Here is a 17,175-nt window from a genome sequence, read left to right on the forward strand (position 1 = left end):
CTATCTGTGTTTGGACAGATACTACTGGTCCTGGAAGAGCACGCTGACCCAGAAGGCACTGCTGCTGTTACACACACCTACCTCAGGAGGAGACGCTGAGAGAGGGAGGGCAGAGGCTAGGAGGGGGAGAGAGGACAGCCGTGTATCCAACCGTGGGAACGGTCTGCTGTCAACATGGCCACATCCTCACCTTGTCTCTTCAGATCACCATACTGCCCCTCTGGGTTTGGTACCGCCCCTCTGGGTTTGGTACCGTTACTTGTTTCGTTCCGTGCGTTACAGTCTGTTATTACAGTCTGTTATTACAACATTACAGTCTGTTATTACAACATTACAGTCTGTTATTACAACATTACAGTCTGTTATTACAACATTACAGTCTGTTATTACAGCGTTACAGTCTGTTATTACAACATTACAGTCTGTTATTACAACATTACAGTCTGTTATTACAACATTACAGTCTGTTATTACAACATTACAGTCTGTTATTACAACATTACAGTCTGTTATTACAACATTACAGTCTGTTATTACAACATTACAGTCTGTTATTTCAGTCTGTTATTACAACATTACAGTCTGTTATTACAACATTACAGTCTGTTATTACAGTCTGTTATTACAACATTACAGTCTGTTATTACAGTCTGTTATTACAACATTACAGTCTGTTATTACAGTCTGTTATTACAACATTACAGTCTGTTATTACAGCATTAGAGTCTGTTATTACAACATTACAGTCTGTTATTACAACATTACAGTCTGTTATTACAGCATTAGAGTCTGTTATTACAACATTACAGTCTGTTATTACAACATTACAGTCTGTTATTACAACATTAAAGTCTGTTATTACAACATTACAGTCTGTTATTACAACATTAGAGTCTGTTATTACAACATTACAGTCTGTTATTACAACATTAGAGACTGTTATTACAACATTAAAGTCTGTTATTACATTCTGTTATTACAACATTACAGTGTTATTACAACATTACAGTCTGTTATGAGCCTATCTATCTATCTCTATCCGTAGGACTCTATACTGTAGGTGACTAGGCTAGCTCAGCAGGGTAAGAGTGTAGCGTAGCGTGGTGTGTGGTGTTGTAGTGCGTCCTCCCTCGTCTCCGTGGTGATGAGTTAATGGGAGCAGGTTGAGGCTGGAGACAGAGACAGGCAGCGCAGGCACAGACAGCTTCAGACACAATGGGAACAGTCACACACGGAACAGTCTGGAACAGGCCTGCCTGGGGCATCTGCTTCTACAGGGGTCCCACTGAGGGGGAACAGAGAGACGCAACCATCTGCAGCTCAAAGACACACACACACACACACACACACACACACACACACACACACACTCGTGCGGGCACGCGCACACACAGGGGAGGAGAGGAGGAGGACAAATGGAACGAATGACTTATGGGAGGTGACATTTTCGTTTCTGATTTTTCGGGAGGAACTACATGCCTACATGAGTATGTGCATGCCTGTGTGTGTGTGTGTGTGTGTGTGTGTGTGTGTGTGTGTGTCCTGTACAGGCACCTACATGTGTGCTATTGTAATTTTTCTTATCACATTTCCATTTGCATTTGTTTTGGAGGCTGAACTGATGCAATGCACTAATGTCACCTTTCCGTATTTGTTTTTTATATGTATCCCATTCAGACATGCCCCCCCCTGTCCTGTTGTTCTGCAGGCCTGTGATTGGCTGACTGGGCCTGTAGAAGGGGCGGTGACTCAGTGCCAGCCCGGGCAGCATGGCGTGGTCACATGCTCTTTCTAGAGTGTGAGCGAGCTTTCCTTTACGAGCTTCTGACAGTAAAGTGTGACTCATCAGTCGTTTCAACACACCCTCCATCACCGCCTCCCCCGGTACCACTTCTGGCTCTGTATTCTAGTAATCCGTGGGCCGAACTGAAACCCACACTCCACACTGTTCTCCCTGACATAGATGTTCACCATAACGTAGGGTTCTAGAGAGAATGAGAAGAGTGAGAAGGGTTCTAGAGAGAAAGTGAGAAGGGTTCTAGAGAGAGAGTGAGAAGGGTTCTAGAGAGAGAGAGTGAGAAGGGTTCTTGAGAGAGAGAGTGAGAAGGGTTCTAGAGAGAGTGAGAAAGTTTCTAGAGAGAGAGTGAGAAGGGTTCTAGAGAGAGAGAGAGAGTGAAGGGTTCCGGTGAGATTCTTCCCTGCTTTGAAAAGAGAAGAGTAGAGTAGTAGACACCTTACTCTCTCACGTCACCGGTCCTCGAGTTACGTTAGTTTGGGATACGCGACGTCAGCCGGTGACAGCTGGGAACAAGTCGGCAACCGGTCAAAATTGTTCAGACTTTTATTCTGAAAAATGTAAATACGTTTCAAAGTTGTTGAAAATAAATGACACGCTCACTAGCCCCCGCTACTCCAGGTGAACTTAGGTAGTAGTGAGGATTACTCACCAAAATATTTGCATTGCAATGTTTTGGCTCGACTAGCGAGCGTAGCCATTGATTTTCAACCACGTCGACATTTATTTACATTCTTCAGAATAAAAGTCCGAACATTTGGTCGGTTGCCGATTTTAGCCCACCGCTGTCACATACAGTATGTGTATGCGTTTTCGACGAGGATTACGGGAAATATTCAGTCAGTTTGACTGTTATCTTGTAAAACAAGGGCAACCCCTCCCCTCTGCTCCCCTCCCCCTCAGAAATGGAGAAGAGTAGAGGGAGGGAGAGAGAGTAGAGTGTCCTTAGAGGAACGAGCAAGGGATTGGAAGGCGTGCCTGTGGTTCTGGTGGTCACATTGAAGCTCAGAGGTGTGTGTGTGTGTGTGTGTGTGTGCATGGGCATGTGTGTGAGAGAGAGATTGTGAGAGACTGGGGGGGGGGGGGGGGGGTGGTGAGGCTTCTGTTGCCACGCTTACATCACCTCTCCCCACATCAAAAGTCATCTGCACCAGAAACTAACTGCCATCTCCCTGCCAACGTCAACACACACACACACACACACACACACACACACACACACGTGCAGATATTGCGCAACACCGCCCCAAGTCAACGAAACAACTAAACATACTCGGTATTATTCATAATTGTTTACTTCCTGTCAATTTACCTCCTGCAAAAGGTTTTCAGTATATCGCAATGGACATCGTCTTAAAAAAGCTATACAGTACACGTAGGCGATGCTTCTGCAGTATGCATTAACACATCCTAGTGGTACATGGTGTATTGATCTATGGGTGATTCGCCCAATGTTTGAACTACTCAGGTTGAACCAAATGTAAGCCAGGACTGCCTGAACAGAAAAGTCCTTGGGTGGCATTTGGTATTTGCAGTCTAAATATGCCAGGATGTTTTGGCATCACCCAAACCGATACTGTACTGACGCACATCGTGAATGCACCTCTGAGTGGGCGGTGTGTGTGTGTGTGTGTGTAAATAAAAGTGAAGTGTGTGTGTGTAAATACCAGCAGCTGCGTAATGAAGAGAGAGTGCACATTTAGAGTACAGGTGGTAAGCAATGGACAACTAACTTATTTTATTACGAATCATAGCAACATATCCTTGCTGACCACAGTTTAACCACAGCTCAACTCTAACCCAGATCCTAACCCTCAGGTGAGGCTGTCGGATGTAGAAATCGGAAGAGGGGGCTCTCCCCTGCTCCCCATGATGCTGTAAACCCCCCCCCCCTTCCCCCCTCCCTCCCACTCCCTCTCCAACCAACATGGGGGATTCAAGCCTGCAGCAGATCTCTTCATCTCCATCTCACACACATCACACAGCCCCACACGACGCAACCCCAACCCCGACAAGAAAAAAAGAATACACGACAATAACTCGACTAAACCTCAACAGGATCGAGTTAAATGACATGATGTGCCGTTATAGTACGGGAAGTATGGGGAACAGATTGTTGCTTTTCTACATGGGTACATAGTTGGTTCATAGCTGTTCCATCTGTGCCAGTACTGTACACCGTGGTGACGCGAGTGTCCGATATGAGCAACAACTTCCCGGCAACGAAAACCAGAAAGGTATCTATTTCTGCTTCCTTCCTGCCATGCCTACCCAACGAGCCAGGCACACACACAGACCAAAACCATAACCCCCATCCGATGTCTCTCGATCGCCTCTGACAGTTTGACATAGAGTGAAACAACCCTTCCTGTTTGGTTTCTGTACCCTGTATCCAGCCCTCTTCTGTCATTGGCTGCTGCAGTGTTCCTATACGATGTGACCTTTGACCCTCGGTTTACTGAAACCACAGAGTCGGCCTCAGTCGCAGGAAGTGATGCGCTTGAGCGCTGGCCTTGGAGGCTGCCGAACGGCGTATGGTGGAGGGGTGGGGTGGTGCTGAGAAATAAAAAGAAAGGCATGTGTGTGTGTATGTGTGTGTGTATGAGGGAGAGCAAGAGAGAGAGAGAGACAGAGAGAGAGCTAGGGAGAGACAGAGAGAGAGAGAGAGACAGAGACAGAGAGAGCGATAGGGGAAGAGAAGAGAGAGAGAGAGAGAGAGAGAGAGAGAGAGAGAGAGAGAGAGAGAGAGAGAGAGAGAGAGAAGGGAGCCAAGCTGTGAAAGAGAGAAACAGGGATAGGGGGAGTCAAATGATAAGCAGACCCGAGCAGGTGCGTCGTTATTTCAATGCCTTCATCTGGGTACTCAGTTCATGCAGAGCTTCGTACTAGCCCGGTGACCGTGCACACACACAGGTTGTAGGCTACTCTGCCTGCGCTGGACTCACCCCTCTCTCTCTCTTCTCCTGTACGAGAGTGTCGACTTTTAACTTTTGCGGTTGCCCTTCCCGCCCGTGCGACTTGGAAACATTGTCACTGTGAGACAGTTTGTGCAGTTCATCTGCGGTGCCATCGCAGTCGAAACCGCCTCTCTAACCAGACATGTTGCCTGTTTCACTGTCATCCTCAGTTACCCTCCTCCCCCCCCCCGCCCCCCCCCTCTCTCTCTCTCTGCCTGCCGTACTCTCAACCACCGCACTCCCACACAGCACACAGCAGCAGCCAAGCAGCTATATACCGACCGACACACACAGTTCTTTAGATTTTTAAAGAGACAGGGCTCCCTCCTGCGCTCGCTGCTGTGGGAGGGAGGAACAGCCACAGAGACAGAGACCTAGCAGAGGGCTGAGGCCTCCCAGAGACAGACAGAGGGACTGCTGGGGGTGTGTGTGGAGGCCCCAGCAATGTTCTGTCACCTGATATTGCCTGATATCTATCCCCAGATGACTTCACGATCTCTCACAGATATACGTGTCGACGTGCTCCTGATTTGGATCTGTGTTGAGCGGGACACTCGCAGGTTCTCATCTATCATCTCAGAACCAAAACCGGTGATAACGATGTGTGTGTGTGTGTGTGTGTGTGTGTGTGTGTGTGTTTGTGTGTGTGTGAGTGTGTGTGCGTGTGTGTGTGTATGTGCGTGAGAGAGAGAGAGAAAGAGAGAGAGAGGAAGGAGAGAGAGAACAAATAAGGGTAGATTGAGAGTAGAAGAGAGAAGAGGCAGCATGCTTGCTTACATGACAGTGGGACGGAATCAGAGAGAGAGAGACACACACACACACACACACGCACACACACACACACGCACACACACCCGAGAGAGAGAGAGAGACGCGTGTTGGCCTCTGTGTGTCTAAGGGAATGAGTTAAGCGCCGTCTCTATCGGCCTTAATAGAAACACGCGCACTCCCATTACGGGGGGGGGGGGGGGATTTGAGAATAAATCATCTAACAGCCCCCTCTTCAAAGCATTACCCTGTCAAACCTAATCTAACCTACCTACCTCCCCCTGCTCTCCCCCCTCCCCCATCCCCCTCTGTCCCCTCTGTCCCTCCCGCCCCCCTCCCTCTGCGGACAAAGCCGTTCGTCGCCTCAGGCAAGGGCTGGGAACGCTGGAGCAAAGTCACAGCCCAGGCAGTAGATTTCGAGCGCCAGCGTTAGACAGGAAATCTCTCACAGCTCGGTGTGTGCAGCAGGCTGCATGCTTCTACTGAGATAGGCTGCTCTGTACCTCTCGTATGTATGTGGGTGGGTGTGGAAGGGCTAGTCCGGGGTCGCTAAACAAGGATTTGGACGCCCGATTACAATATATTTCTCAGGGAAATTTGTGTTTTTTGTTGTTGTCGTTGTTGTTCTTTTTTTTAAAGTATTTTTAAGACCGTTGGTCGGGGGGGGGGGGGGGGGGGGGGATAGGGCTGCTAAATGGATTTTGAAATCCTACGAGTGTCGGCGCATTTCAATGAGAAGTTCGGCGATGCTAATGAAGTACAGCTTGAAAAACTATTTAATTGCCTTTCGGAGTGACCACTGGTCCTCCAGTACACGGCTGGGAAAGGCCTTGTCGGTGTCTCCTCTCTGTATGTCACTCAATGTGGTTTTCACCACAAGACACAGACCCTATCCCCCCGGGGGACCATGAGGCTGTCCTCCGTGACAGACAGACAGCCAGGAGACAAACACTCTCAGTCACACTCACTGACTCAGAGTCAGAGGCTGAGTGGTTTATGTTCATAGTCCTTTTCGGATGTTTGGGGAAGAAAATACGGATCCCAGAACAGTTATTCGAGGTGACTTTTTGAATAACGTACTTTGAACTCACACGGTCAATGTTTCTGTTTGGCACATGGTAAAGGATCACCTTTGTTTGTGTGTATTTAACCATGAGAGAGAACCTGATGGATCTTGTTTCGATTTAACTTAACTCAAGTTCCCAGAAAATGAATTGAAATAAGACAAAACCCCATCATTATTCGAATGGGACCCAATTCTGCTGGCCAACCAGAATAGCTTGTTTAACTGGCTGTATGGGTTGTACTTGAGAAACACAAGGGAGGGGTGAAGGTACGGAGAGAGACAATGCTCCACAGATTCAGTCTGGCACTAGTAGAGAACAGGCAACAGGGATCGTACCCCAAAGATCTGCTCCAGGATCTGCAGGTATAAACATGTACACCGTCAACTCCCCTCACTGTGATGCACTACACCCACGATGACATGGAGTCACTGAGCCTTCATACCAACACATGGAAATCCTTCCGACCGATTCTGCCTTTGATGATCATATGAAGATTTTAGAGATTCAAGATTAGATTAGATTCGACTTCATTGTCATTGCAGAGTACAATTACGAGACAACGAAATGTGACGCGTTCTAGTCTTTTGGTCTGCATATCGGCAACCAATCGAAAATGTTCAGACTTTTCTTTTGTTTCGACGTTGTTGAGAATCACAACACAAACTCGCTAGTCAAGCCAAAACACTCAATAGATTGGTTGAGTAATCCCCCCACTGCTACCTAGTTAACTATAACACTACTTTACATTGTTAGCAGCCTCACAAAAAACAAACCTGTGTTAGTTGACTAGCGATGTGTCATTGATTTTCAACAACGCGGAAATGTATTCACATTTTTATAAAGAAAAGTTAGATTGTTACATCAGATCCCAATGTGCGGACCAAAGCATTAGAACGTGACACAAATGCAGTTGGATGAATGTATGGATGGATGGTGGAAGTGTGGCAATTCGGTTTATAAAGAAGAACAGGCGCTGTCACCTCTGTCACCACGGTGACTCTACAGACCGGGGGTGTCCGTTACGACAGAGAACTATCTCGCGCCGGCTTGCACTTCCGCTCTCACTTCAAGACAAGCCCCCATTGATCGGTTGGATATGAGGGACTAGGCTGTGTGTTTTTCCACGGCTGGCTCCCTCCAGCACTGAAGCATTCTGATGCCCCCGTTTCTGCCACGGGAGGTGTGAGATGGCCGGCCAGGCCTGGTGATTGACAGCCCTCTAACAGGGATAATGTGTCTGCCCTCAGTGCCAGCGCAGCTAGAAGTGATAAACACTGGCAACCCGATCCAGAGACAAGAGACGCCTCGGATCCTGACTGACTGCAAACCTAATGCACCTCCAGCCCCTCTCAGACTAGCCAAACCCTACCCTACTAGCCCCTCTCAGACTAGCCAAAACCTACCCTTCTCAGCTCCTCTCAAACTAGCCAAACCCTACCCTACTAGCCCCTCTCAGAATAGCCAAACCCTACCCTACTAGCCCCTCTCAGACTAGGCCCTACTCAGCCCAGCCCAGCTCACTCCAGCCCAGGCTAGCCCTACTCAGCCCAGCTCAGCCTGGCACTGCACTGCTCACTCAGTCCACCCCACCTCAGGTCAGCCCACTCCACCTCAGTTTAGTCCACCCAACCCAAGCCTACATTTCCCAGACCAGCACAGCCTGGTCCACCTCAGACAGGCCTAGTTCAGACCAGTCCTCCAGCCCATCCCTGTCCAGCCGTCTGGACTCACCTTGCCCCATCCATCACCCACACCCACATCATTCACACCTCACGTCTCCTGCTGCTCCATGGCCGGGATTCTCAGGCACTATTATTCTTAAGACTCCCTCTATTCACTATTCCCATTCCGCCGACAGGACCTTTGCATTCTCTGGGCTCTGGAATATTTATGGGAAGTTTATTTTATTTTATCTGTTTTTTATTGCTCTTCTTGTGCAAATAGGCTGGTCCCTGGCCTCGCAGTAATGGCAATGTAAACACGGGAAAGTAATTTGAATTCTAACAAAGTGGAGATTAGCTGGTGACAGTTTGTGGCGTGGGCGATTATTTCTAAAATAATCCTGTTTTGATATGCATCGGCGTCCCGGCAGGAATTTTCAATTTGTTTTCCCATCGCCGCATGTAAACAAGCTCCAGTGTCTCCTTATCATGGAGACGCATGGCCGAGGAACGAACGTGCGGTCTGTCTGTCTCCCCCCCCAACCCGCCCCCCCCCCCCCCTTCCCCTCTCCCGTCTGGTTCGAGTCGCTTAAGCAGCCTCGCTTGTCTGGGTCTCAACAAGTCTCTTTATCACGCTCCAGGTAGGGGGGTTTATGTATGTACCTGCAAGTCATTTGCAAACATGAAGTCCTCAAAAACGAGCCTCCTGAATATGTTCTGCTTGAGGAGTTTCTGCCCATTCCCTCGTCTGAATAGGCAAATAGTGCAGAATGGCAAAATGGCCTCCTGTCCCCCAAAAGAAACCAGCCTACCCCAGAGGCCTGGGGCATGTGATAAATGTTTACAGAGTTGATTGTCGACCGCCGGTTATGAGAATAAGAGAGAATTTGATTAACTCTCGCACCCCCCCCCCCAAAAATAACCCCAACCTTGTCAACTTCAAATTAAAGTCCCAAACTTTTGCCAAAAAACTACAGAAATGATGATGATGGGTGTAACTGCTCTCGTTGTGGTTCCGCTTTGTTGGTAATATCTTTGCGTTTGGCTCCCTGTCATACCCTCCAACTATTTGGGACGTGTCGAATCATTTCATAATGATCTTGTTTACCTAAGTAGCGATTAGAGCTCGCAACCATAGAAACACAGGGACCAAGGCAGCCGCCGCCGTCGAGGCTGATCAGAGCCGTTCACTATAACCTTCTTTTATGTGGCGAGACTGCCAAGGGGCTATTTATCGCTCTCTCTGATTGATTGCTCCTGCCTGCACAGCTCATCAGCATGTACCTCATCATGTCTTAATGTTTATCGGGATTATGGGAGGATAAACATTGTAATCCTCGACGTGGTCCAGGACTCGCAATTACCCACGCTCCTTCACCAAAAATAAGGTCACCATAGATTGAACCTATTAAGCAGCATAAGCTCCACTGGCCCTCCCTCTCCTGCTAATTTCACCACAAGTTAGGCTCCTGGCTCTTGTTGCACTGGACCCACCTTAGCACCACCCCAGGGCTGTAAGTAGGCAGAGCCTGCCCTGGCCACTGCTACGTAACATCTCCACTGGGTTCTGATTAGAGGTGACCGGCCAGTCGAGCCTGCGGTCACTGCTGTGACGGAGCCTGGCCGCCTTGGCGATAGCGATAGCGCGTCGGAGGGTGGACGTCCAGTCTGTGCTGACAGTCTGGATCGATGGGGGGGACGGATCGCTTACGCCCGGGCGATCGTTACAGCCTCACCCCCCTGCGCTCAGGTGGAGCCACGGCGTTGACACACACAGGAGCCCAGGGAGATGACGGCACTGGCCGAGGTCGAGGTGTGTGTGTGTGTGTGTGTGCGTGCGTGTGTGTACAGTATGTGTGTGTGTATATATATATATGTGTGTGTGTGTGTGTGTGTGTGTGTGTGTGTATGAGAGAGTGTGTGTGTGTGTGTGTGTGTGTGTGTGTGTGTGTGTGCCATGATACAGACAGAACACACCCTCCACCGATCTAGCCACAGAGGTTGTTGAGATGACGGTGTATTATGACATCTGATATCTCTGCTGGAAGTGATCTTTGTTACCTAGACTGATATTCCCCAATTTCCCAGGACAGGTTTCATTGCCTTTTGGGTTTTGGGTTTTGTTGAATATTTCCTCAACATTTCTTCGATGTCGTCCATGCTGTCTGTTCAGTGTGAACTCCTCCCTTCCTGATGTAGTGCACAAATGGCTAGTGACCGCCTGGCTCTCAGTGCTCTCCACCTCCTCCTCCTCCTCCTACCATCGTTAATCCACTCTCATACTTCCCAAGCAAAGTGCTGCTTTCCCGGGCAAGAGCAAGCACGCCTTAAATTACAATACAGAGGAGTAGAATCATTACCACCTTTAATGTTCCCAATCTAATTGAGGCATTAATTTAGGCAGAGAACTCCGCCGAGGATTATTCATAACTACTTTTTAATTTACAGGGCCCATCCGCAGGAGCGTTCTCTTCTCAGAGCCCGCCTCCGCTTCTTGTTCTTTCTCGGTTTTTAAAAGCCCCTCGACATTACTGGAGTGTAGAGGGGGGGGGGGGGGTGCGGCACAGCAGGAGAGACTGTGTGTGTGTGTGTGTGTGTATGTGTGTGTGTGTATGTGGGTGTGTGGGTGTATGTGTGTATGTGGGTGTGTGTGTGTGTGTTTTGTGTGTGTATGTGGGTGTGTGTGTGTATGTGTGTATGTGTGTGTGTGTGTGTTTTGTGTGTGTATGTGGGTGTGTGTATGTGTGTGTGTGTGTGTGTGTGTGTGTTTGTGTATGTGTGTGTATGTGTGTGTGTGTTTGTGTGTGTTTGTGTGTGTGTGCTTGCGTGCGTGCGTGCGTGCGTGTGTTAGCTTCAAGGCTAATCACTACCACACATAATGTACCTGTCTCATGTAGCATCGTATGAACATTGCTTGGATGGAACATTACATTTCCAGTTCTGAAATTAGTGCAGAGTGTGTGTGTAGCGTGATGCAGACAGTGTTGGTCATGCCGTTATGGGAGGGACGTTAGCGAGAGGTACGTTAGCGAGAGGTACGTTAGCGAGGACACCTGTGTGATGAGAGGTGGCTGATTGCCTCTGATCATTGTCGTCCCTGAGCACAATCGTCCTCTCATTCAGGCCTAGACAGCTTCTGATGACTGTATGTTAATCACATAGACACGTCTGCATGTTACTGTAGGTTAATCACATAGACACGTCTGCATGTTACTGTATGTTAATCAGCATAGACACGTCTGCATGTTACTGTATGTTAATCACCATAGACACGTCTGCATGTTACTGTATGTTAATCACATACCATAGACACGTCTGCATGTTACTGTATGTTAATCACATAGACACGTCTGCATGTTACTGTATGTTAATCACATAGACACGTCTGCATGTTACTGTATGTTAATCACATACCATAGACACGTCTGCATGTTACTGTATGTTAATCACATAGACACGTCTGCATGTTACTGTATGTTAATCACATACCATAGACACGCCTGCATGTTACTGTATGTTAATCACATAGACACGTCTGCATGTTACTGTATGTTAATCACCATAGACACGCCTGCATATTACTGTATGTTAATCACCATAGACACGTCTGCATGTTACTGTAGGTTAATCACATAGACACGTCTGCATGTTACTGTATGTTAATCACATAGACACGTCTGCATGTTACTGTATGTTAATCACATAGACACGTCTGCATGTTACTGTAGGTTAATCACCATAGACACGTCTGCATGTTACTGTATGTTAATCACCATAGACACGTCTGCATGTTACTGTATGTTAATCACATAGACACGTCTGCATGTTACTGTATGTTAATCACATAGACACGTCTGCATGTTACTGTAGGTTAATCACCATAGACACGTCTGCATGTTACTGTATGTTAATCACATAGACACGTCTGCATGTTACTGTATGTTAATCACCATAGACACGTCTGCATGTTACTGTATGTTAATCACATACCATAGACACGCCTGCATATTACTGTATGTTAATCACATAGACACGTCTGCATGTTACTGTATGTTAATCACATACCATAGACACGTCTCCATGTTACTGTATGTTAATCACATAGACACGTCTGCATATTACTGTATGTTAATCACATACCATAGACACGTCTGCATATCCCCAGGATGATACATTAAAAAATATATATATACTGTATATATTCTGCATTTGATATGTTATTTGAATATAACATGTTTAAATTATTATCATTCAATTTCCATTATGCTTATGAAAATATAGATATTTCTGTAAATATCTATTACCCAGGCCTGCGGTCTCTTGTGCCCATAACTTCTCGGTTCCAGTGAAACCTCTGCAGACAGGGAGGGCTCAGTGGGGATCTATCCCAGCGGATGGGATACGTGTTGGGGTCGGAGCAGCTAAGAATGCCCATCAGGAGAACCAGCTACCCCTGAGAGCCAGGGACCTGACTGAAGAGACCCTCTTAAACATACAACCATACCACAGAGCTCCAGGGACAAGCACATACACACACACACACACACACACACCTACACACACACACACACACTCACACACACACACATACCTACACACACACATACACACACACACCTACACACACACACACACACATACCCACACACACACACACACACAGAACACACACACACACACAGACCTCTAGGGTCACACCGATGCCATCACAGTCCCTGTGTGGCACGAGAGTCACGCATGGCACGCCATCTGGAGCAGGCGGGGAGACGCGTTTGTTAGAGGAGCGTCGGAGCTGAGCTGTACATGCCTCCACCACACGGCTGACCATCTGGCCTGGCACGCTCTGGACCGGTAACTTTGAGCTGTCCTGCAGAAAGGGGAGGAGGGGAAGAGAGGTGGGGGTGGGGGTGGTGGGTGTGGGGTGGGGGGATATCTGTAGTTTTAAGAGCAGTCAGAGGAGCTTAGTGGCTCCTATTGATGAATGTATTAGATACCGCTGGCATCCCTTTATGCCTACTGGAGTGTTTTCACTCTCTCTGAGGCTCTTCCCTCCTGCGTACAGGGGCGTACACCATTCCCTCTTTCTGGTGAGGCAGAAGACAACATGGTCTATGTACGTAGAACATACCGGAGCACACTCTCCTGGATAGCATCTCGTTCACCTGTTGATTCTACTATAAATCGTTGTAGATACAAGTTCTGTCAGAAAGAGGATTGTGTCCAATGCACCATTAGCCTCACATCTGCATACACTACACTATAGTGATTTACAGCCATTTGAAATAGAGTTTAAAAAGTTATGAATCTAAATATTTTTGTCCAATGTAAGTAAAAAAAAACATATTTTTTTACACTGGTTTTGAAATGTGTGTTAGCCTTTTCCACTGAGGGTTGATGATGAAAATGCACGGATAGAACACACTAAGTTGATATTTCATTTGCATATCAAAACGCCTTTCAGATGCTGTTTGCTCTTTTAGTGCGGTGGAGCTTATTGGCTTTAAGGCTGTTCAAAGAGGTGAAAGGGACTTTTTAATGCTACAGCAGGATGATCAAAAGTAAGACCATCTTATTATTCAGACGACCACACTTGTAGGGGGTTGGTCCTCATGTTGAAGAGGAGGCGGGTGGAGGGAGGTGAAGGCAGCAGGGGGCTTTAAACCCCTACCAAAGACTACGGCTCTAAGACTGACGGTTTGACCCCCCCCGGATGGTGTTGTCGGCGGGTACCCCAGGTCTGTGTGTGGCTCTGAGCTCTGTGACCTCTGAGTTACCCCGGAGAGAGAGAGAGAGAGAGAGAGAGAGAGAGAGAGAGAGAGAGAGAGAGAGAGAGAGAGAGAGAGAGACACACCATGGGTCTACGGGTGGCCTGACCCGCAGCCCGCATTACTTAAGTCAGCCGAGAGGAGGTATCCACTTCCCCTTAATATTTGATCATTTCCTTCAAAGGGGTCCTGCTGCCTTTACTGAGGTCTGCGTCTGGGCTTGGCGCGCAGCGTTCAGACTTCCCGCCGGTATCCTGGACGAGGATAGCGTTACCCTCCTCCACCTCCTCCTCCTCCTCCTCCTCTTCTATCCTCCTCTTCTCTCCTTCCTCTCTGCTTGCTCTATCTCTTCTATCTCCCCTCTCCATCGATCGTCACAGAATGCAGCGTTAAGCTCAACGGAGGAGGTGCGGCCGCCCCCCCCCCCCCCCCCCTTCCCCCCCTCCACGCCCCCCCCCCCCCCCTTCCCCCCCTCCACCCCCCCCCACCCAACCCCATTGCGCCCCTCGATCAGCGGGGCGTCTGTCCAGAGAGAGCATGGAGTTGGAGGGGGATGGGAGGAGAGGAGAGAGGGAAGGGGTGGAGAAGGGTTGGGCTCCTCTTTATCCAGCAGGGCCGGTAGTATTGGCATTCCTGGGGTCGGCCTCATGGCCGGTTCCCAGCGTTCCTGATTCCCCAGGAGGAACGTCGGCAGGCAGACCGGCATTAGCATACGAAACACCCTCTCCACTTCTCCAAACGCTTACAGAAAAAAACAACCCCCCCAAAAAACCAGAAAAAAAACAGATGCCGGTGTCCAATTACCGACGAGACATACGGACGGAGGCTCTTTCGAGAAGTGGATGAAATCCGGGAGAGCTCGGACTTCAAAGCCAGGGAAGCGGTATAAAGTTCCCAAACACTTCATGAATATTGCAGTATTCCAAAGTCCCTCCTCCTGAGCTGAAAGAGAAACTTCTGAGAGATAGCCCCCCCCCCCCTCCTTTACTGAGAGATAGACCCCCCCCCCCCCTCCTTTACTTACAGTAGCAGCAAAAGTGGACGGCCGGTCCATTAACTATTTAAATGCACACAGAGATGTGAGCGGGGTAGTGGCCAGCATGCTAATGAAAAGCAGAGTGTGTGGACTGGCTCTGGAGAGAGACCCTCTGTTCCTGATTACCCTCTCCAGCGCTACTCTTGGGCTGCATTTATTTTTGGGCCTCTACTTAGAATTACATTGATATTCTGGCCTTTTTTAGCAGTAGCACATGTATGCATACACACACACGCACACACACACACACACACACACACACACACACACGCATACTTTTCTACGTACGTGGCGTATATACTGTAGATGAAGCACAGCTGTTTGTAGCAGCCAGTGTCAGAAAAATGAATGTCTGAAAGTCAAGACAGTGACAAGGAGACAGAAACACACTGTGTGACAGTGCCAGCGCCACAGTGTCATCAAACCCGTCTCCGTGTCTCCTGTGGGACCTCTCGCCCAGCCAGCCCACACTGGGCCCGGCCCAATCCAAGACTCTGCACTAATAACAAACAGCCCATATTTAAGCACTGTTGAGGGCACGTTGGAAGGGATCTGGTTCAAGGCTGAGGGGGCCTCTCTCTCTCTCTCTCTCTCCTAGGGCATGATGCCAGTGTTGGGGGGGCTGGGTGTGTGGAGTGTGTGTGTGGGGGGGGCGTTGTACATACATCCTTCAGGCAGGGGGATTATCTGTTGCCTTCGCTAATTAGCCCGGAGGGGTCTGGAGCGTTGTGAGTTATAGGGGGCTGTCAGGGCAGGGTGGATGAGGTGTGGGGGACGCTGGGGGGATGACAGCGAGGAGTAGGATGTCTCGGCGGTGCCATGTTTACCCCTGGCCCTACATGGCCATGATAGATCACAGTGTGACCTAAAGAAACGGACGATCGGTGCCAAGAACCAAGGCCGACGCAGTATAAATATAGGGTAAAGTACAAATATGGATCCCAGATGCTCCCAAACCCAAGCTGCTACCCTATACACTTATAAAAAGGAACCACCGAGATCTAATCTGATCATCTGCGACAGTGTTCTTCGTCGAGATAATAATACCCATTACCCATCTACATGTGTCTAATGAGTAATGCTGTACAAGGGCTGGGCATGTATACTGTATACATGGACATGTTTTTTTTATCGTGCGAATAGACAACGAACACAGACAATGAGCCCGCTGTGCGTCGAGCTTCGATTCACGCGAGTGCTGTTGTCGCTCAAACGTTTGTGTTATTGCTAAAAACGTTGCGCCTTTGGCCCCTTTTGCGATTTAACCCCCCCCTCCTCTGATGTCCACAGTTCTGGTGTTCTGAAAGTGTCTGGTTCTCTAGTCTTGGGGACCCCTGAGACAACCGTCCCCCCTCCCCCCCGACAACAAGCCTTTGGTATCCACAGAGCGGGGAGCTAAGTGGCTGTACAGAGGACTCGAGCGAGGCCCTGGTTTCAGACGGCCGTGCCTCTCTGCTCTGCTCCCTCTTCAGATCAGCGCTCCCTCGCTTCGCCCCCGACGGAGTCAATAAGCTGTTTGTTTTAAGTGTCTCTCTCTCGCTTTCATTCACTCTCTCTCTGTATCACTCTGTCTTTGCTCTCTCTCTCTTTCTCTCTTTTTTTTTCTCTGTATCCTTTTGTACCCTCTCTCTCTCTCTCTCTCTCTCCCTGCTCTTCTGAAGCGGTGCTCAACCTTGCGCGACGGCAGTGTGGCCGCCGCGACAGGAAGCCGTTTAGAGTTCCCGTCCTCGCCATTGTTCCCGGTCTCCCCTCCCTCCCTCCCTCCCTCCCTCTCTCTCTCTCTCTCTCTCTCTCAGAGGGAGACGTTATCGCTCCAGCCGAGCACTCTGCCAGGCGAGAGAAACAAAGATTTGTTGATAGTTTTGTGGGCTTGCTGGAATTGCACCCGGGAGGACTGCACGCTTAACATGTGGAACATGTAATAAATTAAAAACAACAAGACGCAGAGGCGGGCGAAGGAGGCACGGAGGATGTGGCTCGGTAGCTGAGTGATGAGCGCGGGGGTCGTGCGCGGTGACAGGGACCTGGCGGTTTCCTCCATCTCCCTGTGTTATCTCAGGGTCCCCCCCCCCCCCCCCGGTCTGGCTTTCCTGTTTCTCTACCCCGTCGACTGTCGTTGACTCTGT

Source organism: Nansenia antarctica (assembly GCF_963989245.1).
Source record: "Nansenia antarctica genome assembly, chromosome: 1".
NCBI classification, from domain to species: Eukaryota; Metazoa; Chordata; class Actinopteri; order Argentiniformes; family Microstomatidae; genus Nansenia; species Nansenia antarctica.